The sequence below is a fragment of the Zalophus californianus genome, chromosome 1 (genome assembly GCF_009762305.2).
Source record: "Zalophus californianus isolate mZalCal1 chromosome 1, mZalCal1.pri.v2, whole genome shotgun sequence".
NCBI lineage: Eukaryota > Metazoa > Chordata > Mammalia > Carnivora > Otariidae > Zalophus > Zalophus californianus.
Window position 1 is genome coordinate 153,211,792 of NC_045595.1, and position 20,306 is coordinate 153,232,097.

The window sequence follows — 20,306 nt, forward strand, 5'->3', positions numbered from 1 at the left end:
AGTTTGGTATGGAGTAAGAACTGACTGATTAATTGTACCAAGTAGAAAGGATAAGGGTAGATTCAACCACATTTATATAGATTATGACACAGTTCACATGAAGCCAATACAGAAAGTAAGATATATTTGGGGGAATGATGCATTCTAGATGATTAAATAGTTAAAACAAAAAAAGGACCAACCACAAAATGCCTAGATGAAAAGGAAAGCTGGAATCCAGGGAAAATATTATATACATAAAAGAAAGACAAAAAATCCTACAACCAGATCGATATTTTCCACAAATAACAATGAAAATTGACACATACTATAAAGTTATTATCAATATTAAAACAAAAAATTTAAAATCAAATTTGTATGTTTAATAATTACTACAATTACTACATAAATGAAAGATTTTAATAATTAGTAACAAAATGGATGAACATACTAATAAAAATAGCCAAAATATGTTGCTATGGACTGAATATTTGTGTCCTCACAAAATTCATATGTTTGAAATCCTAATCTCCACTGTGATGGTATTCAGAGATGGGGTCTTCGGGAGGTAACTAGGTCATGAGAGGGGAGCCCTCATGATGGCATTAGTGGCTTATAAGTAGAGACACAAAGAGCTTGCTTCCTTTTTTTGCTCTCTGCCATAAGAATACAAGGAAAAAGCAGCCATTTACAAATCAGGAAGACAGCCTTCACCAAGAACCCCACCATGCTGGCATCCTGATTTGAGATTTCCCAGCCTCTAGAACTGTGAGAAACAAATTTCTGTTGTTTAGGGCACCGAGTGTGTGGTACTTGTTATAGCAGCCTGGACTAAGACATATATGAGCAGATGATTAACAATGACAGTAATCATTAGCCATTAATAATGAGAAAAATTGCTAGCTAAATAGTCCCTCACAAAAATCAAAGAGATGTCCATTAAGAAAAATGAGACTCTCTAGTTAGTCCATCCTCTTTAACCCTTAATGGCTTAATCCATGAATTTATGCAGTTGCTCTAGGACTTTTTTGGTTTTTGGAATGAGTTAAAAAAAATTTTTTTTAGCAGATCAATTAATTACTGCACTTGCTACCATTTTTTTTGTAATTACCACCAGGGGATAGATTTTGTATTTTTGAGGACTAAAGAAGAGTAACAGATTCAGAATGATGATATCTAGTATTGGTAAGGTATTTTTATAAAAACACTTTAAAAACTATAATTTCATTTTATTCTCATGTGCATTTTATTATAAACCTATGTACAGTTCATACTTGCTTTCCTACCACACAATAAAACTAAACCAAAATAGAATATTATGGCCATTTCTTAATTTTTAAATTTTAGTTTAGTTGTAAAATACTATATTTAAAAAGATATATAGGTTTATTAACATTAGGAAGCCATAAATGCAGGCAAAAATAATTATGCTTAGTGGAAACTAGAATAATTTCTCAGAATATATAACAATATTGAACTTCATACCTCTAACAATATAGACTTGAAATATATGAAGCAAAAAAGCAAAGAATTTCAAAGAGAGATTGACAAATTTTTTATCATAATGTAAACTTTTAACAATTGTATCTCAGAATCTGGTGAGTCATACAAGAAGAAACTTACTGAAGATGCAGAAAAATTGAACAACACAATGAGTAAGCTTAATACAATTGATTTTTATAAAAACTGCATCTCAAAAATAGAGAATAAGCATTATTTTTAAGCACATATAAAACTGACCACATATTAGGCCATAAAGGAACTTTTAATAAATACAGAGTAAACAATATAATGTATTTAATAAATGCAAAATAAATAATATCCATTTATCAAAAGGAACTTTTAATAAATACAAAATAAAAATATCAATATGAGTCCAAATTCCTTAGAAATATGCATTATGATTAGAAATAGCAATCTACATTAATCTATAAAATCTGATAAATTTGGAGTCTAAAGACATACTTTTACATAGTTTATGAATCAAATAGGAAATCCTAATGAAAATAACAAAATATTTAGAAGTGATCATCAGACTTTCAGGATGAAGCTTCAGTTTAGAAGATACATATAGCCTTAAAAAAAAAAAAAGAAGATACATATAGCCTTAAATCCATTTGTTAGCAAGTAATTATAAAAAGAATAACAAAGTTTAAGACTTCTGCTTTAGGTCAGGAAAACTGAATCTGGATCTGACCTCTTACCTTAAATAATTACAAAACTGAACAAAATATCTGAGACAATGATTTTCAAACATTGGATAAGAGGCAACACATCTAAAATAGTTAGATCTGAGAAAAAAGAATCAAATAAGGTGAACTGTATAATTACCTCTAATTTCATACTGGTAATTTCCAGGATGAAGCATAGGGAGAGGGAAGTCAAATTAGGTCCAGTGGTTTACAAGACAGAATTCAGATGTTGGGAGACCAAAGCTCTAAAATTCATAGAGAAGACTACTAGAGAAAAGACAATTGCATAGAGAAAGAGAGCTCCAGAGATTTGCAAAGGATTCTCCCAGAGGCTTCAATGAGTACTAATTGGTACATGTGGGTGAGGAAACAAAGTTGGGGGAAAATCCCATTAGAAAGGATCATGTGGAACAATCCTCACACAGGGCCAGGAATAATTGTTCTGATCAGTCAGAGCCCTGGTACAAAAGCTGTCTGGATTTACCTAACAAATCCTAAAAACAAGCTTTGAAAGGACCAAATTGTTTCCAACTAAGTGCATAATAAAAAAATGCCCAAAAGTATTTGAAGAAATGAAAAAAAAAATCGATATTCAAATTATAAACTTGACAAAATCTGGCATTGAATCAAAAATTACCAGGCATGGGGGCAACTGGGTGGCTCAGTCGTTAAGCATCTGCCTTCCACTCGGGTCATGATCCCGGGGTCCTGGGACCGAGCCCCGCATTGGACTCCCCGCTCAGTGGGAAGCCTGCTTTTCCCTCTCCCCCTGCTTGTGTTCCCTCTCTCGCTGTCTCTCTCTGTCAAGTAAATAAATAAAATCTTTAACAACAACAACAAAATTACCAGGCATGAAAAAAAGAGCAGAAAAATAAAAACAATAATGAGGATAAAAAGTAATCAATACAAATAGAAACAGAAATAATAAATATGGGAGAATTCGAAGATAAGAATATGAAATATGTGTTATAAATATTTACCATATGCTCAATATGAAGAAGAAAGCATGAGGTTGTTAAAGAGAAATATGGAATTGACTAATGAATGGATAAAGAAGATGTCATATATGCATATACAATGGAATATTACTAAACTATCAAAAAAGAAATCTTACCCTTTGTAATGACATGGATGGAACTAGAGAGTGTTATACTGAGTGAAATAAGTCAGTCAGAGAAAGACAAATACCATATGATTTCACTCATATGTGGAATTAAAGAAACAAAACAGATGAACATGGGGGAAGGGAAGAAAAAATAACATAAGATAAAAACAGAGAGGGAGGCAAACCATAACAGACTTTTAACTATAAGGAACAAATGAGGGTTGCTGGAGGGGAAGTGGGTTGGGGGGATGGGGTAATTGAGTGCTGGGCATTAAGGAGGGCACTTGATGTTATGAGCACTGGGTGTTTTAAGCAACTGATGAATCACTAGGTTCTACCCCTGAAACTAATAATACACTATATCTTAACTAAATTGAATTTAAATTTTTAAAAAAGAGAGAAATGGAAGACACAAAATGGCCCAAATCAAGCCTCCAGAGATAAAATTTAGTCTTGTATAAGATGAAAAATACATAAGATGGGTTTAATGGTAGAATAGACATAGTAGAAGAAAAAAATAATAATCTTGAAGAAATGGCAATAGAAACTATAGGAAAAAGATTTTTTTTAAGAAGGATCAGTGTGGCAGTGAGAAAACACCAAGCATTCTAATATGTGTAATTGGAGTCCCAGAAAGATAAAAGGGTAGGAAAGATGAAGATATTTAAAGAAATACTGACCAGTATTTTCCAATTTTGATAAAACTCTAAAGCCATAGATCGAAGAAACCCAATAAACCTCCATCAGAAGAAATCTATACCAAGGTGCATTATAACACAGTTGCATGAAAACAAAGTGATTACTGAGAAAATCTTCAAAACCAAAGGTAGGGAAAAGTCCTATTTTACCCTAAAGGGGAAAAAAAAAAGAATGATGGCACATTTCTTCTCAGAAACAATGTAAATCAGAGAAGAGGGGAACACTCTAACCAAGTAAAATAATCTTTCATAAACAAAGGTGAAATAATTTTAAGATATAGAAAAGCTTAGCATATAATCACCAGTAGACTACCACTATACTACTCACCATTATGACTATAAGAAATGTTGAAGAGAATCCCTTAGTGAGAAGAAAAATGACTGATGCAAATTTGGATGTACTTAAAGAATGAAAAGCATGAGAAGTGGAAAATGTGTTGGTAAATATATTTTTCTTATTTTGTAAATTCCTCTAAAAATTATTAACATTTTAAAGAAAAATAGTAAAAATATGTTATGGGTTTTTAACATAAGTAAAATGAAAATGTCTGACAATAGTACGAAATTCCAGCATGCCCCACTAACTGATAGAATAATAGAAAGAAAATTAGTAAGGTATAGAAGACATGAGCAGTGCAATTAAGTATTTCGACCTGATTTACATTTATAAAGCAGTCACCCAACAACTTTTTTTTAAATGTACACAAAACAATTAACAGGATATACCATATTCTAGGCCATAAAACAAATACCAATAAATTCTTTAAATTTCAGATAAAACGAATTATTTACTCTGATCACAATGGAATTAAGTTAGAAATCAATGAGAAAGATGTCTAGAAAATCCTTCAGTATTTAGAATCCAGTCAACATACTACTACATAATCTGCAGGTCAAAAAAATATCACAAGGGAAATTAGAAAATATTTTTAAATTATGGATAGTGAAAACACAGTGTAGAAATATTTGGAGATGCAGCTAAAGAAGGGCTTATAGGGAATTTTATAATATTGAAAATTAAGGGTGAGTAAATCTATAATCAGTGATTTATGCTTCCATCTTAAGAAACTAGACAATTAAACCAAATGTAATCATTATGAAGTATATAATTAAATAAAAGCAGAAACTAATGAAATACCAAACAAAACAGTAAAAACTGAGGAAACCAAAGTGGTTTCTTGGAGAAGATCAATTAAATTGATAATCATCTAAACAGATGGATTAGAAAAGATAGAGGAAAAATAATATACCAGTATCAAGAATGAGAGAGCTAAATTCTACCCCTGAAACTAATAGTACACTATATGTTAACTAACTTAACTTTAAATAAAATTAAATTGAAAGAATGACAGAGCTAATACAATCCCGTAAACACTGAAAAGATAATAACTAAATATAGTAAACATATGTTTATAAATTTGACAATATGAACTATATCTTGATATCCCTCATGACCATTAACACAAAGTATTAACAGAATTTTAGCAAATATAATCCACAAAATATACAAGCTAATATGTCTTGGCTAAGTATAACTTACACCTGAAAGGTAAAGTTGTCTTGGCGCTCTAAGATCAACCAGTATATTATTCACCATATTAAACTATCAAAAAAGGAAAATCATATGAGCAGTTTAATAGATGCAGGTAAATCATTTAATAAAATTAAACATTCATTTTTGATAAAAAAAACTCACCGCAAACAGGAAACAAAAGGAAACTTCTTCAACCAGATAAAAAAGCATCTATGTAAAATTTATAACCAGCATCATATTAATGGTGAAAGTTGAATGTGTTCCCCCAATATCAGGGACACCAAGGATGACTGCTCTCATCACTTCCATTGAACATTGTTCTGGAGGTTGGAGCCAATTCAATAAGACAAAATAATATAATATTAAATTGATAAAGTAAAATAAACAGTACAATAAAAATAAAATAACCCAATAAAAAAAACACACCCAGATTTTAGAGGGAGATAAACTATTGTTACTTGCAGACAACATAATCCTCCACATAGAAAAGTCTAAATAATGGATCCAAAAACTTCTAGAATTAGTAAAGTTGTAGGATAAAAGTTTATCAGACCAAAAACGATTATGTACAGTAGCAACAAACAATTATAAATTGAAATTGAAAAAAATACCACTTAAAATATTATAAGTATATGAAATAAAGACTACTTTCACAAGTTATGTGCAAAACCTATAAACTGAAATTTATAAAATACTGCTGAAAATAAAGTGACTTAAATAAATGGAGAGACATACCATGATCATGGTTTGGAATACTCAATATTAAGATGTCAGTTCTTTCCAACTTTATCTATTGAGTCCATGAAAAAAATTATTAAAAATCCTAGAAATTGTTTTATTCTGTAAAAATTGATAAGCTGATTCTAAAAGCTATATGGAAAATCAAAGACTTTTAATATCCAGAACAATTTTGAAAATTATGAGCAAATATGAAAAAGTTACAGTATTTTATTTAAGACTTAAGGGACTACTATAGTTATCTAGACATCATGGCATTGGCATAAATGAATATTAGGTCATTAGAACAGCATAGAGAATCCAAAATAGACTCTAACATATACAGTCATTTGATTTTTTTAAACTGTTAAGATATTTTATTTATAGAAAAAAAAAGCTTTTGTTAGAAGAAAACAACCCAGCCAACACCCAGATCTGAAAGATCTATGTAAACCAGCAGAAGAAACTGACTTCACTGACGGCACTAACAGCAACTAATCCCTGGTTGGGAAGAGACCAAGCACAGTTGGCAGGTTCTGGAAGATGCACTGCTTGAAGAAAGGCCACTGCCCCGCCCTCCTCGCCAATCCCTAACCCTATGAAGAACAGGGAGGGCCACAGTCCTAGCAGGGAGCTACCAGCCTCTGCTTCCAGATACATGCCCAAATCCACTCTGGGGAGACCTGTTGAGCATCAGGGTTCTTGTCCCTGCAACCCAGTACATGTGTGGCTGAGGCAATGTCAAATTCCTGCACCAGGTTCCCATTGAATGCCACAAAGGGGCAGCTGAAGTCTGGTGTGGAGGGTGGCAAGTAGAGCTGCGCCATGGTGAAGATGTCCAGCAGCACCTTTGCTTGGTACAGGGTCTCATCGGGAGCCTTCTGCTTTTCTCCTATTTTCACAGGGGAAGGTTTTGTTGTCAGCTTGTTGCCGCCTTTGCTGTTGAGGCTACTCAGCCTCCCTCCTGCCTTCTTGGCACTGGTGGAGGGCTGCTTTGGGGAGCCTTGCAAGACCCAGCAGCCCCTGAAATACCCTTATTCTTTCCACTGCTACCCACTGTAGTGGAATTCCCCTCCTTTCCAGTTGCCACAGTGAATTCTGCCCTCTCCTTGACAGCTGGTATAGTTCCTTGAATTGGGGCAAGTTAGTGGCAGATTTCCAGGCCTTATCATCAAGGATCTGGGTACCATGAGGGAATCAGATGAAGATGCCATCAGCTCTGTAAGCCTCAGATTTGGAGGACTCAGCCCCTTTGTCTTCCATGTGGCAGCTTTTTTTGAGTCTGGGACAATAATGAAGTCAGGATAGCAGATCTTGTTGATTTTCAGCCAGTTAGGTATCTTGCTGGGATCCTTGTGGATCTTCACCACATCTAGTTCCTTCTGAAGGTGGGCAAGCATCATATCATCATGGCCTCATGCACACTTGATGACTATGCATCACTTCTGGCTGCTTGTGTCATAGTGGCCCATGAGGAAGATGGACATCATGGCACCTTTGCTCCCATGCCCATAGAAGGCCCCAAAGCCCCTGGGTCAGCTGTGTCACCCATGGCTCACTCATTCAAATAGTCTTCCTTCACTTTTAGCCAGTGCTGCTTTCCAGGCTCATATGTACCCTTCACATCCTTCAGCTCTAGCCCTTCCAACCCTTCTCAGATCACCAAGTTTATCATGTCAGCCAAGTCTAAAGCTTTAGTGACTTGCTCCATTTCTGAGAACATGATCTGGTTGGGAATTTCAACTATGTTATGAAGAAATTTCTGCTGCTCACACAGGCCTGTCCATCAAGCTGATATTAAAGTAGATATAATCAAAAACAAAGAGACAGACATTAACATCCTGGAAGGCAGCTTTCTGGTGCACTCCCCAAGTCCCAAAGGGCAGTGGTTTGGCTGTCTAGTATCATTCAGGAACACCTCAGAGTCCAATATCATGCCATGGCCCCCACAGAAAGGCTGGGGGATATAGTCCTTAAAGTGGGCCACCTTGGGGAGCAGGACAGGCTTGAGTCTGTGACTGAAGTGGCTGAAGTGGTCCCCCTTCTTATGCACCTGGACTCACTCCCCATGATACTTGATCTCAGAGAACATGCCATTAGGACACTCCTTCATCTGATGTTTGATGGACTTGCAGATGGCAGCCAGCATGGGCTATACTGGCATCATCAGTGAAGCCTGGGTGCTCAGAGCTCATCTCTGACCTGGCTACTTCTCTACCTCCGGCTCTTTGCAGAGGACCTCCTCCACTAGGTCCTACAGGTTGCACAAGGCTTTGAAGTCTTCATAGACATTGAGTTCAAGGGCATCTAACATATGTTTTGTACCCAAGTTCATCTTCAGATCATGTTTGACCAACCTGATTATGCACTTAAGGTCATTGGCTGGACACCTGAAGGCGATGTCCTGCAGGGCCTGTTGCTGCTCTTCCTCCTTGGTGAGCTTGGAGAGCTGAAGGAGGAATTTGCCCACCTTTTGAATAGTAAGGAGGGTCTTGGCAGTTGAGGGGAAAGACTTGCTCTGCTCAAAGAAGACTCTGATTGTCTCTGACACTTCACCCTGCTCTAGGTCTCGTGCCATATCATTTGGGTTGCAGTTAAGAATGTGGCTGAAAATCTTCACAATCTACTTATTATTCAAGTTGTAAACACTTTTAATAGTAGCTGGCAGCAGCAGCTTCACTGTTAGGTACACATCACTGTGGAAACTCTCTCCTGCTGAACCTTTCCAAAGGAAGTCCTGGATCATCTGGGTCTTCGTGTCATAGCCAGGATTTTCAGCCACCATGGCACAAAACTTCCAAAACTAACATAGCAGACAATCCTTGTGCTTGGGGTCACATTTGCTGAGGACAGACTTGCCTTAGGGGTAGGCCTTGAGCAGGCTTCCCTGGAGTTGTTGGGCTTGACTAAAAAGTTAGAAAATTTCTGGGGATTGGTGTTGGTGACAAATGATGCATCTTTCACTGGAGATGTCACCTGGCCAGTGGCTGTTAGCTTTGCCTGGACAGTAGCTTTCTTCTTTGGTGTGCTTGTTGCCTTAGAAGACAGATCTGCAATGTGCTGGCTTATCTGTTCCTTCTCATTATCTTCCAGCTCTTCCCAGCCTTTAGCTCTATGTGGTCCTCAATATTTTTTGTGGTGGCCCAGGCCCACTCCAGTTTCTCAAACATGCGTTTATTTTTTTAAAATTTATTTTATTTTATTATGTTAGTCACCATATAATACATCATTAGTTTTTGATGTAGTGTTCCATGATTCAGTGTTTTTGAATAACACCCTGTGCTCCATGCAGTACATGCCCTCCTTAATACCCATCACTGGGCTAACCCATTCCCCCACCCCCCTCCCCTCTGAAATCCTCAGTTTGTTTCTCAGAGTCCATAGTCTCTCATGGTTCATCTCCCCCTCTGATTTCACCCCTTCATTTTCCCTTTCCTTCTCCTAATGTCCTCCATGCTATTCCTTAATTTCCACAAATAGTGAAACCGTAAGATAGTTGTCTTTCTCTGCTTGACTCATTTCACTTAGCATAATCTCCTCCAGTCCCATCCATGTTGATGAAAAAGTTAGGTATTCATCCTTTCTGATGGCTGAGTAATATTCCACTGTATATATGGACCACATCTTTATCCATTCATCTGTTGAAGGGCATCTCAGCTCTTTCCACAGTCTGGCTATTGTGGACATTGCTGCTATGAACATTGGGGTGCATATGGCCCTTCTTTTCACTACATCTCTGCCTTTGGGGTAAATACCAGTAGTGCAATTGCTTGGGTCATAAGGTAGCTCTATTTTTAATTTTTTGAGGAATCTCCACACTGTTTTCCAAAGTGGCTGTACCAACATGCATTTAATATGATACCACTTTCTCATCACCCCTGGACTCTGAAAAGGGATGGGCACTACTTTGCTGATCTGGCATACACTCTTCACAATCTCTTTCTGGCATTTCTTTTTTGCAACCGGCCATGCCATGCTTGGCGTAGTCCACACAGAACCATTCCTCAGCCATCTCACAGGGGCCACTGCAGAGTTCCACATGTGATCATGTGGAAAACAAGGCAGGTGACATGTGGTCTTAGATTACCTTCCTGAGGGGCACCTGGGTGGCTCAGTCATTAAGCGTCTGCCTTTGGCTCAGGTCATGATCCCAGGGTCCTGGGATCAAGCCCCGCATCGGGCTCCCTGCTCAGCAGGAAGACTGCTTCTCCCTCTCCCACTCCCCCTGCTTGTGTTCCCTCTCTTGCTGTGTCTCTCTCTGTCAAATAAACAAATAAAATCTTAAAAAAAAAGAAAAAATGAAGATTACCCTCCTGAATGACAGAACAGGCTTTTTTTTCTGGAGGAGGTAGTACTCATGAAGCACATCTGTTTTTGACCAATGGCTGAATTGTCTTATGTCAGACCAATGATGCTGCTCTCGGGAAAGGTGCAGTTCTTTTCGGCTGAGTGTGTGGAAGGTTGGTGGGAAGAGGATCTTGAAAGCCAGAGTGATACAACTCATGGGATGATTGGGAGAATTAAAATGAGTCCATGGATGGGCTGAGGGGCTGGACTCGGAACTCCCTGCCTTCTCCACTCCAGTGCACACCAGAGGCCTTGGACCAGGCACCCACAGGCTGCATGCACCATGTTGGTTTGTCTCAGTTATATGATTTTGATAATGGGGTTAAGGCAATTCAATGAGGAAAAGATAATTTTTCATGAATATAGATATAAAAGTGCAAAAAAAAATAAGAGAGAGAGAAAACAACTCTTACAATAAATGTATTTATGTGGACCACAAATCTAAATGTAAGCTTTAAATGACATTGAGTTTGGTAAAGATTTTTAGGTGAGAGATGAAAAAGAATGTGCTATAAAAAATAATCCATTTTCATCAAAATGAAATAATGTTTTTTAAAAGAAATTTAAGAAATCAAAAAGAACAACCATAGACTGTGAAAACACATTTACAAAACATATCGAAAATGGACTTGTGTCTAGAATAAAGAACACTTACAATGCAGTAATAGTAAGAGAAACAATAAAATGGGCAAAATATTTTAATAGACACTTAGCCGAAGAAAATATATAGATAGAAAATAAGTACACGAGAAGATGCTTAACATCATTAGGACAATGCAAATTAAACACAATGAGATAACTCTACACACCCTGTAAAACACAAATTTGAAAAGGTTGTTGCTACGAAGTTTTAGCAAGGAATCACAGCAACAGGAATTCTCATGTAGCGCTTGTGGAAATGTTAAACAGTACTATTTTGGAAAACAGTTTGGCATTTTCATAAGAATTTAAATATGATTTTCCATATGAAATAGCCATTCCATTTGAAGGTATTTAACTAAGAGAAATAGCCAATACACCAATCTTTTTAGTTACTTTATTTGTAATAGAAACTGAAGGCAATCAAAATCCTTCAACATTGAACGGACTAACAAATTTATATAATATGCACAATAGTATTCAGCAATAAGAAGAACAAACTACTGTCACATGCCTCAAAATAGATGAATCCCAAAAGAGGTATGCTTAGTGAAAGAAACCAGGCCAAAAAAAGCACATACTCTATTTTAATTTATATGAAATTCTAGAAATGAACAATAATCTATATCGACTGGGCACATACCAGTGATTGTCTGAAGATTATGCAATAGGAAGAAAGAGTAATGGATGCATTACAAAAGAGCATGAGGAACCCCTTAGGGTGACAGAAATGTTCAATATCTTCATTATGCTGATTGTTTCACAGGTGTATAATTATGTCACAATTTATACTAATTGTAAACTTAAGATGTGTCCAACTTATTTTGTGTCAAGCATATCTCAATAAATCTATAAAATATCATAACCAAGTAAACCCAAAACAAATAGTACAAAAGAGAGAAGGAAGAGTAAGGATCATTGCAATAGAAAACATTACCAAGAAAAACAAATCCAAAAAAAAAAAATACAAGAATGAATCAACCAAAGTCAAAGACTGGTTATTAAAAAAAGACAAGTGAGGGGCACCCAGGTGGCCCAAATGGTTAAGCGTCTGCCTTTGGCTCAGGTCATGATCTCCAGGTCCTGGGGTTGAGCCCCACATTGAGCCTACATTGGGCTCCCGGCTTAGCAGGGAGTCGGCTTCTCCCTCTGCCTCTCCCCTCTACTGTTCTCTCTTTCTTTCTTTCTCTCTCTCTCCCTCTGTCTGTCTCTCAAGTGAATAAATAAAACCTTAAAAAAAAGTGAAATAGTCATCTGGCAATATAATTAGAGGGAAAAAATAAACTACTAATAATATATATTAGGAATTAAGAGTATAACAAGGTATATAGAGGGGTTTAAAATCATAAGAAATGATCAACTCGTTAATACTCATGTTTAAAACATAGATGATATGGATAATTCCCAGAAGAGTAAATTTTACTAATTTAAAAAGCAATTGAACCTGAAATGAACTTATAATCATTATTCGTCAAAGTATATTAACAACTTAGCCCCAGACTAACACAATTTTACAAGTGTTTACCAAACTTTTAGAGAAATTATTACCTATCTTATATTCACTTTTACACAGAAAAGCTAAATAGGAAACATTTTCCAATGCATTTTGGAGGCAAAACAGAAATTATATCAAAACTGGATAAAGATACTGACAAGTAGTGTTGTTCTCAGAAATGCAAGAACAGTTTCATGTTATAAAACACTGATTAAAAGAGGAAAAATATTATTTTATCAGTAGATTCAGGGAAAAGCATTCAACTTCATTTAATACTCATTCATAATAGAAGAAAACTTCTTCACCTTCATAAAGTGTCTCTATGAAAAACCTATAGAAGGGGTGCCTGGGTGGCTCAGTCTTTAAGCATCTGCCTTTGGCTCAGGTCATGATCCCAGGGTCCTGGGATCGAGTCCAACATTGGGCTTCCTGCTCAGCGGGAAGCCTGCTTCTCCTTCTCCCACTTCCCCCTGCTTGTGTTCCCTCTCTCGCTGTCTCTCTCTCTCTGTTGAATAAATAAATAAAGTCTTAAAAAAAACCTATAGGAAATATGCACAACTGAGTACAGAAGCATTATTTATAAAGTCAAAAAGAATTTAAAGATACCTGATACTACTCCTCTTATTCAACACAGTATTGTAAGTCCTAGTCTTTGTAATGGGACAAGAAATAACATATAAGAACAGTCAGGTTTTGAAAGCAATATTTTTTTATTCAGAGACAATGTGACTAAGTACATAGACAACCCAAGATCTATTCCAGTCTATTAGAATAAATCAGAGAATTCAGCAAAATTGTTGGAAATTAATCAATAGACAAAAAAATCAATAGTATTTCTATATGTCAATCTCTTAGTTTGAGTTTCCCCTGAAAGCAAAACCTAAAACAAGAATTAGGTGCAGCTAATTAATTTTTGATATGAACTCAAGGAGCAGTAATCAGGAAGCAGGAGAGTGAAGAAGGAGAGGAGCAAAAGTCAATACATGGGTGAATTATTGAAGTCACTGCTACAAATGATGGGTGTCTAATTTCACTGTGACATCTGAGAAGCACACAAAGTTTCAGAATTACCAGTTGAAAGGAGAGGGCGCTGGGTCATTTATCCATGGCTCTTGTGCCCCCATTGGTTGGGATTTGTTCTTGATGACATTAACTCCCCCCAACTTCTCTGCTGTGTGTGTGTGTACCCAGTGGGCTTCTGTGGATTCAGAGAAGGCTCAGAAAGTCCTTAACATGGAATTGTCTGCCACAACTAAGGCTGAAATCAGAGGTGAGGGGAGGTGATGTGACATAAGACCCTAAAGGCATCTGTGACAACCAAGAAGATAATATAGTTTTCTTTAAAAACAGTGCAATCACAATGGCAAATATCTATCTGCCTGTTTGTCTGTGTCCATCTAAGAATAAGCCCTATAAAAGATTTGTGAAATCATTGCAGAGAAAATGGAGAGGTATCATGGACATAGATGGGAAGAGACATTATCTTAAAAGACATTGTTTAACCTCAAATTTAACAATAAATCCAAGTTAATTAAAATTTAAAAAGCAACACTACAGTGATCTTTGTGGGACTCGGTGAGATATATGTATACGGGGCAAATGTAAGGGAGGCAAACAGAAACTGAATTAGTCAAGATAATTGAATGAGAATCAAGAAGGAGGACTTGCCCTCTACCAGATTTTAAGACTTATTACAATGCTGGAGAAACATTTAAAAAGTGTTTTTGATGCAGGGAGTGGGGAAACAAATAGTTTATGATCAAACTGGGAGATTTACTTGCAACCCACTTAACTGGTAAAGCATTAATATATATATATATAAAGAGCAATGAATAAGTAAGTAAAAAGACAGTCCGACAGTAAGATGGATAAAGGACAGGAGCCAGAAATTCACTATGAATAAGAATCCCAAATACACAATAAAACATAAAAACAAATCACTAGTAATCAGGGAAATGAAAATTAAAACAGTAATTATATATAATTTCACATTTATCAGATTAGGGCAAAAATTCCTAGAATAACAACTGTTAGAAAGAAAATGGTAAAAGGGAATGTTCATGCATTCCTTCATGAATTGCTTCAATGAATTGCTTCAAATGAATATTGATATAAAGTCTTTGTGGATCAATTTTTTTTTAGTATCAAAGGTAGCTGATGCTGAATTTATCCACTGAAATGTATCTCAGTTGTGTTCATTGCCCTAGCTCTGGTATGTGTATCAATACCTGATATATATTAGGTTCTAAGTGACTACCTACCTTAAAATCAGTAACCTTTTTAAAGTAATCTTTTGCCATATAACTAACCATCTCCAAACTTAGTGGTTTAAAACAACTTAACAGCTCCCAAGTCTGTGGGCTATCAACTTGGGTTCAAAAGGTTCATCTCTGCTTACTTAAAATGCCATCTAGGTTCGCTAATGATTTTAGGTCTTGACTGGGATATGATGGGCTTCTCTCCTCAGGCTCTTTATCATCCTACACATTAGCCTGAAGTTTTTCATGTTGTCAAAAGAGTTTCCACAGTCAAGAGAAGGCAACTGGCAATGTGCAAGCAGATTTTAGTCCTCTTCTTTTATCACATTTGCTATTATCATTGAGAAATGTGGAGGATGTGAGATTTTATTTTCCTTGCAAGTTAACAAATTAGCCTGCTATAGTCTTCTGGAAGCTGGTAAGAAGATACTAGTCTCTCGGACCAGATCCAAAGGATTCTGTTACAGCACAGTAAGTAGCATGAGCATCATGTTTACAACAGTTTTTCTTGCCTCTCAAGTCATATGAGAGTGACACAGGGGTGGATGCTTCAAGTGTGGCGGGTTTCAATCACAGCTGAGGAACTCTGAGCTTACAGAACCTAAATCTTTTATGACCTATTATAAGCAAATCTGCCTTTGCCCCAGAGGAAGACATCATCTCTTTGATGTGGGATGATATATGATGTAGGATGTTAAGCAAATCTGTCCTTTGCTCTGCAGGGAGACACTCTCTTTATCCTCTAAGGCTATTTGTTATACTAACATCCTTGAAAAAATAGGCTGGAGCAAAAGGCCAATTAGTGCCTTACTTATAAGAGGCTAGAGTCAGGAGACAATACAGGGGCATGGATACAGGGAAGCATGATTTATTAATCATTATAACAACCTAGCACATCCTTCAATCCAGCAATTCACATCCAGGTATAAGATATTCTCACACATATCTAAAAGGAGACATGGATATCTATTACAACATTTTTTTTGTACAAGTAAAATATTGGATACTATGTAAAAGTTCATCATAAGGGGAATGGATATATAAATTGTGAATATTCATATGAATAAATGACAATATGGTGAAAATAATAATAATAGGTAACCTTTATTGAGTGTTAACTACGCTCATGGCATTGTTATAAATAATTTATATGTATAATGCCAGCTCACAAAAATTGAATGATGTATCACAGGCAGGCATTTCAACCAAGATTGGAGATCTAGAGAGATAGTGGTTTGAAATATACTGTATCAAAATGGATATTTAGAACAAAAAATTGAATGAAAAAGTAAATTGTGGTGGAGACAGAATATATCCATTTATATAAGATCTAAGGATATACAAACAAAACAATACTATTTGTTTATTTTTTCTCTTTTATATGTCTTTAGTCCTCTCTTTTTTAAAAATATATCTATCTATGTGGAAGTTCCAAAGTTATTTTGAGCTTTGCTTTGCTTCTCTTGCTGGATCTACCGGCTCCTTCCACCATTAAGAATATGTATTTTGTTTGAAGCTGGGGGTCTCATGCTGGAGCCAAGCCAGATTGGCAAAAGAGAATGCTTTACTGAACCTGCAGGTGGTTCTTCTGCAGAGTTCTTCTGGGCAGAAGAATAACATGTACCTGTTGCTGCTATTCTTAACCACTTATTTTTGATACAAACATAATACATATTCTTTTTAGAAACCTTTGTCCTTTGACTTTTCTGTTATTTACATTATATTCACCAAATTTTAGATTTTTCCACCCCTCTGTGAAAACCACTGCACATTCTTTATCATATCCTCTGGTATTCTTACCAACCTTCTATCAAAGATTCTTACAAAAATCTTGTGCTTAAACATATTAATGTCCTAAAATTTCCAATGAAATTCAGCAAATATTTGTTGAGCCACTTGGAAATTTTTATCATAGGTAGCCCACAGTCTAGTGGGAGAGAAAGATCTATAAACATATTAACCAAACTGTGATACAATATGTGCTAAGACAAATGTGTTTATAAACTACTTTGGGCTCACAGATAAGGGAGTGATTAATTCTGCCTTCAAGTCTGAGGGAAAACCATAGAAATTAAATGACATCAAGTTGAAACTTGACAGAAAAGTAAGGGATTCCACAAGAGAAAAAGTGAGCAGGGATGTTGTGAGAAAGTAAAGAGCATATACAAGTGGCTGAAGCAGGAAGTGATGTGGGAGATAGATGATATTGTTGGTGAAATGTAAATTATATTAAAAGACAAAGATAGAGAGCCTGGGGGGTTTGGTGATAGGGGAGATCTTTGGGGGTCTGGCCACAATAGGGACTTTTTAAAAGATTTAGGGCAGGGAAGTGTCATAGCCAGGTTTTTGTTTTCAAAATATTTCTAAAAATAGATTATAGGCTGCAGGAAAGTAGTAACCTTGTTTGTTTTATACTTATATACACAGTCTCCAGAATAATCCAAATATATAGTAGGTGCCTAGTCATATTTGTTAAATAAAGGAGCAGCAGCTAAGCGTGGAGGCAGATATTTCAGGTTAGATGTTTATACAATGGTCCAGGAAAGTAATGATCAGGGCCTTTATTAACATGCTTATTTCAGTGAAATGTTTAATGCCCCTCAAATTAGGGAGACCATATAATTTATTGTCTAAATTGGGAAACTTTTGAAAATACAAGAGGGTGCATTTAAAAGTATTCTGGAGAAAACAGGTGAGAACTGGAGATGTGGTGGGTGTGTCTCAAGCTCCTAGCACATTATCAGGGTCCCAGCCTGAGGTCAGCCCTCCGCATGGGGGATGGAGAGGGTACGGCTCTGAATAGGCAGGGGCTGGGAAAGGACTTGGCCCCATGTTGATGTTCTTGTCCTTGTGGGGATGTGTATTTGGTTTGGTTGGCTTTGTAGTTATTACCCATGCCTAGAGTTATTAAAGGTTTGTGAAATATAATACCTTGAGATCATCTGGGGGCAAATAGGTAAGGTAACAAAGATAACACACAACGGGTGGGACAGAGTTCCCCTGAAGGGAAGAATCTTCTCACTGAGAGGTCAATCCTGGAGCAAGAAGTGAGCATGCAGAAGGAGCGCCTTAGATTGACATTGGTGGAAGCCATTTCCACTTTTCCTGCAGTCTTTTGACTGCTGGGTGCTAGGGCACTGAGATGCCTGTGGCTCTTTTGATCAGGGTGAGGGGGGTGCATTGGACTCTCCTTTGAGGTGGCAGATGAGCAGTAAGTCAGAGCTATGGGAACTGTTAAAGAACCTTAAGGGTAGGCATAGGTCTGTGTACTCAGAGTATCCACACAGCTAGTGACGGATAGGAGTTATTCTTTATGTTGTGTTTCTCTCATTATCTTCAAACCATCTGTAACATTTTCTTATTTAAAACTGTAGATTTTCTCTGCTTCTACCATGGGGATGCAGGGGAAAGCTAGGAGCGAAAATACTGAGGGTGCAGGGGTACGGAGCCAGCAGCAGCTGCCTGGGGTAAGCCCCTCTGAAGAGGAAGGGGTAACTGTCGCAGGATGAGCGGAGCTCTGGGATGAGAGGAGCGGTGAACAGATCCAGACCACTGGCAGCCGTGGCGAGCAGCAACTGGGCCAAATTTGTCACATTGCCCAGAAACATTTTGGAAAGGAAACCTGGTGAAAGGCAAAGCTTTGCAAAGTCAAGTAGACTGAGGGTCTAACTGCATATTGAATTTTACAGCCTGAGGCTGGGGAAGCAAAGATATTTGGGTTGAAAAAAAAAAATGTGGTTTGTTTATTGATGAGATTTTTCTAATTCCTCAAAGCAGAAGAGGTTTTCTTCTCTTCCTTATCTTCTTCCTGTTGCCCAAATGGCCAATTAACAACCAAAAAAAAGGCCATACTTTTTTATATAAAAAAGTTTTTTTATTAAAAAAGTTTAAATAAACTTTTTGTTTATTTCAAGTTCACCTTCCCCATTTTTTTTCTCTTTACGTTTTCCCCATCACCGTTCACCAGTCTTTTCCTGTACCCCTGTTTGCAGTATCCACTTACTGACACTGATGGTGCTTCTGAACAGAGGTCAAGAAAGAAACATTCTGGGCTTAGCATACTTCAGCCATACCATTTTCCTGCTTCTTGCCATTGCTTTTGTTGGTTTTGTCACTTTACCAGTTTATGTGTGGCTAGTGTGCTATGTTCTCACAGCCCTCCTCTTGTTTTGTTCTTCTTGCTTGAGCTGCTAGAACGTCTTACAGAGCTCACACTCCTTACCCCAAGTCTGCAGGAGCACCTTCCCAGCAGAAGTCAGTAACTCACTCAAGCACTCACCTATGCACAGATATGCAAACACATCATTTGTTCCTTTGACCATCCTTAAGGTAAAGAGGTAAAAGGTTATTATTATTGTTTTTTTGCCGATAGAGAAACGTAAGTCCAGAAAGGTCTTGATGAAAGCCAGCCAGCCATAATGATAGGATCACATACATTAAGTCAATTACAGAAAAGTCTACTTATGTGTTAAAAAATGGATGGAACTGGAGGGGATTTTGCTAAGTGAAATAAGTCAAGCAGAGAAAGACAATTATCACATGGTTTCACTTATTTGTGGAACATGAGGAATAGCACAGAGGACATTAGGAGAAGGAAGGGAAAAATGAAGGGGGGAAATCGGAGGGAGAGATGAACCATGAGAGACTATGGACTCTGAGAAACAAACTGAGGGTTTTAGAGGGGAGGGGGGTGGGGTGCTGGGTTAGCCTGGTGATGGGTATTAAAGAGGGCATGTACTGCATGGAGCACTGGGTGTTATATGCAAACAATGAATCATGGATCACTACATCAAAAACTAATGATGTAATGTATGGTGACTAACATAACATATTAAACAACAACAACAACAACAAAAAGCCCCACGAAATTTTAAAATTTAAAAAAAAAAATTACTAAAGCTGGGACCTCTCGGTGGCACCCAAAGCAGTTTCAAGAGAGGGCACTTACCAAATCAACCAATGAAAGAATGTGACATAGGAGTCCATGGTGACCACAGGCAACGTAGGCAGTGCTGTTCTTCCAACCTCTCTCAGCCTGGACACACAGCAGCACTGTTACTGTCATCAAGAGCCACCACGATGGCAGGTTCTACTGCCAATTTAACCAGCTGCCAAGTTAAACAGTGAGGTTTGGTAAATGGCTAGAACTGATACTATTTAAATGCAAGAAAACTGAAATATAATGGGAGATTTGCACTGGTTTTAAACAGCATTAGCTTAATTTGTGAGAAATGTAAATATGACCCTTTGAAAATTTCAGGCGCCCACATTAGTGACTCTCGCATTTGTGTAAGATAGAACACACAGAAGCCTGGTGCTCATATTTCACAATTTAAGAGCCA

General features: G+C 37.0%; 1 pseudogene; it reads right to left on the minus strand.

The window, feature by feature from the left end:
- Positions 1-6,848: 6,848 nt before the first annotated feature.
- Positions 6,849-19,950, minus strand: LOC113915915 (annotated as a pseudogene).
- Between the last annotated feature and the right edge of the window lie 356 nt (positions 19,951-20,306).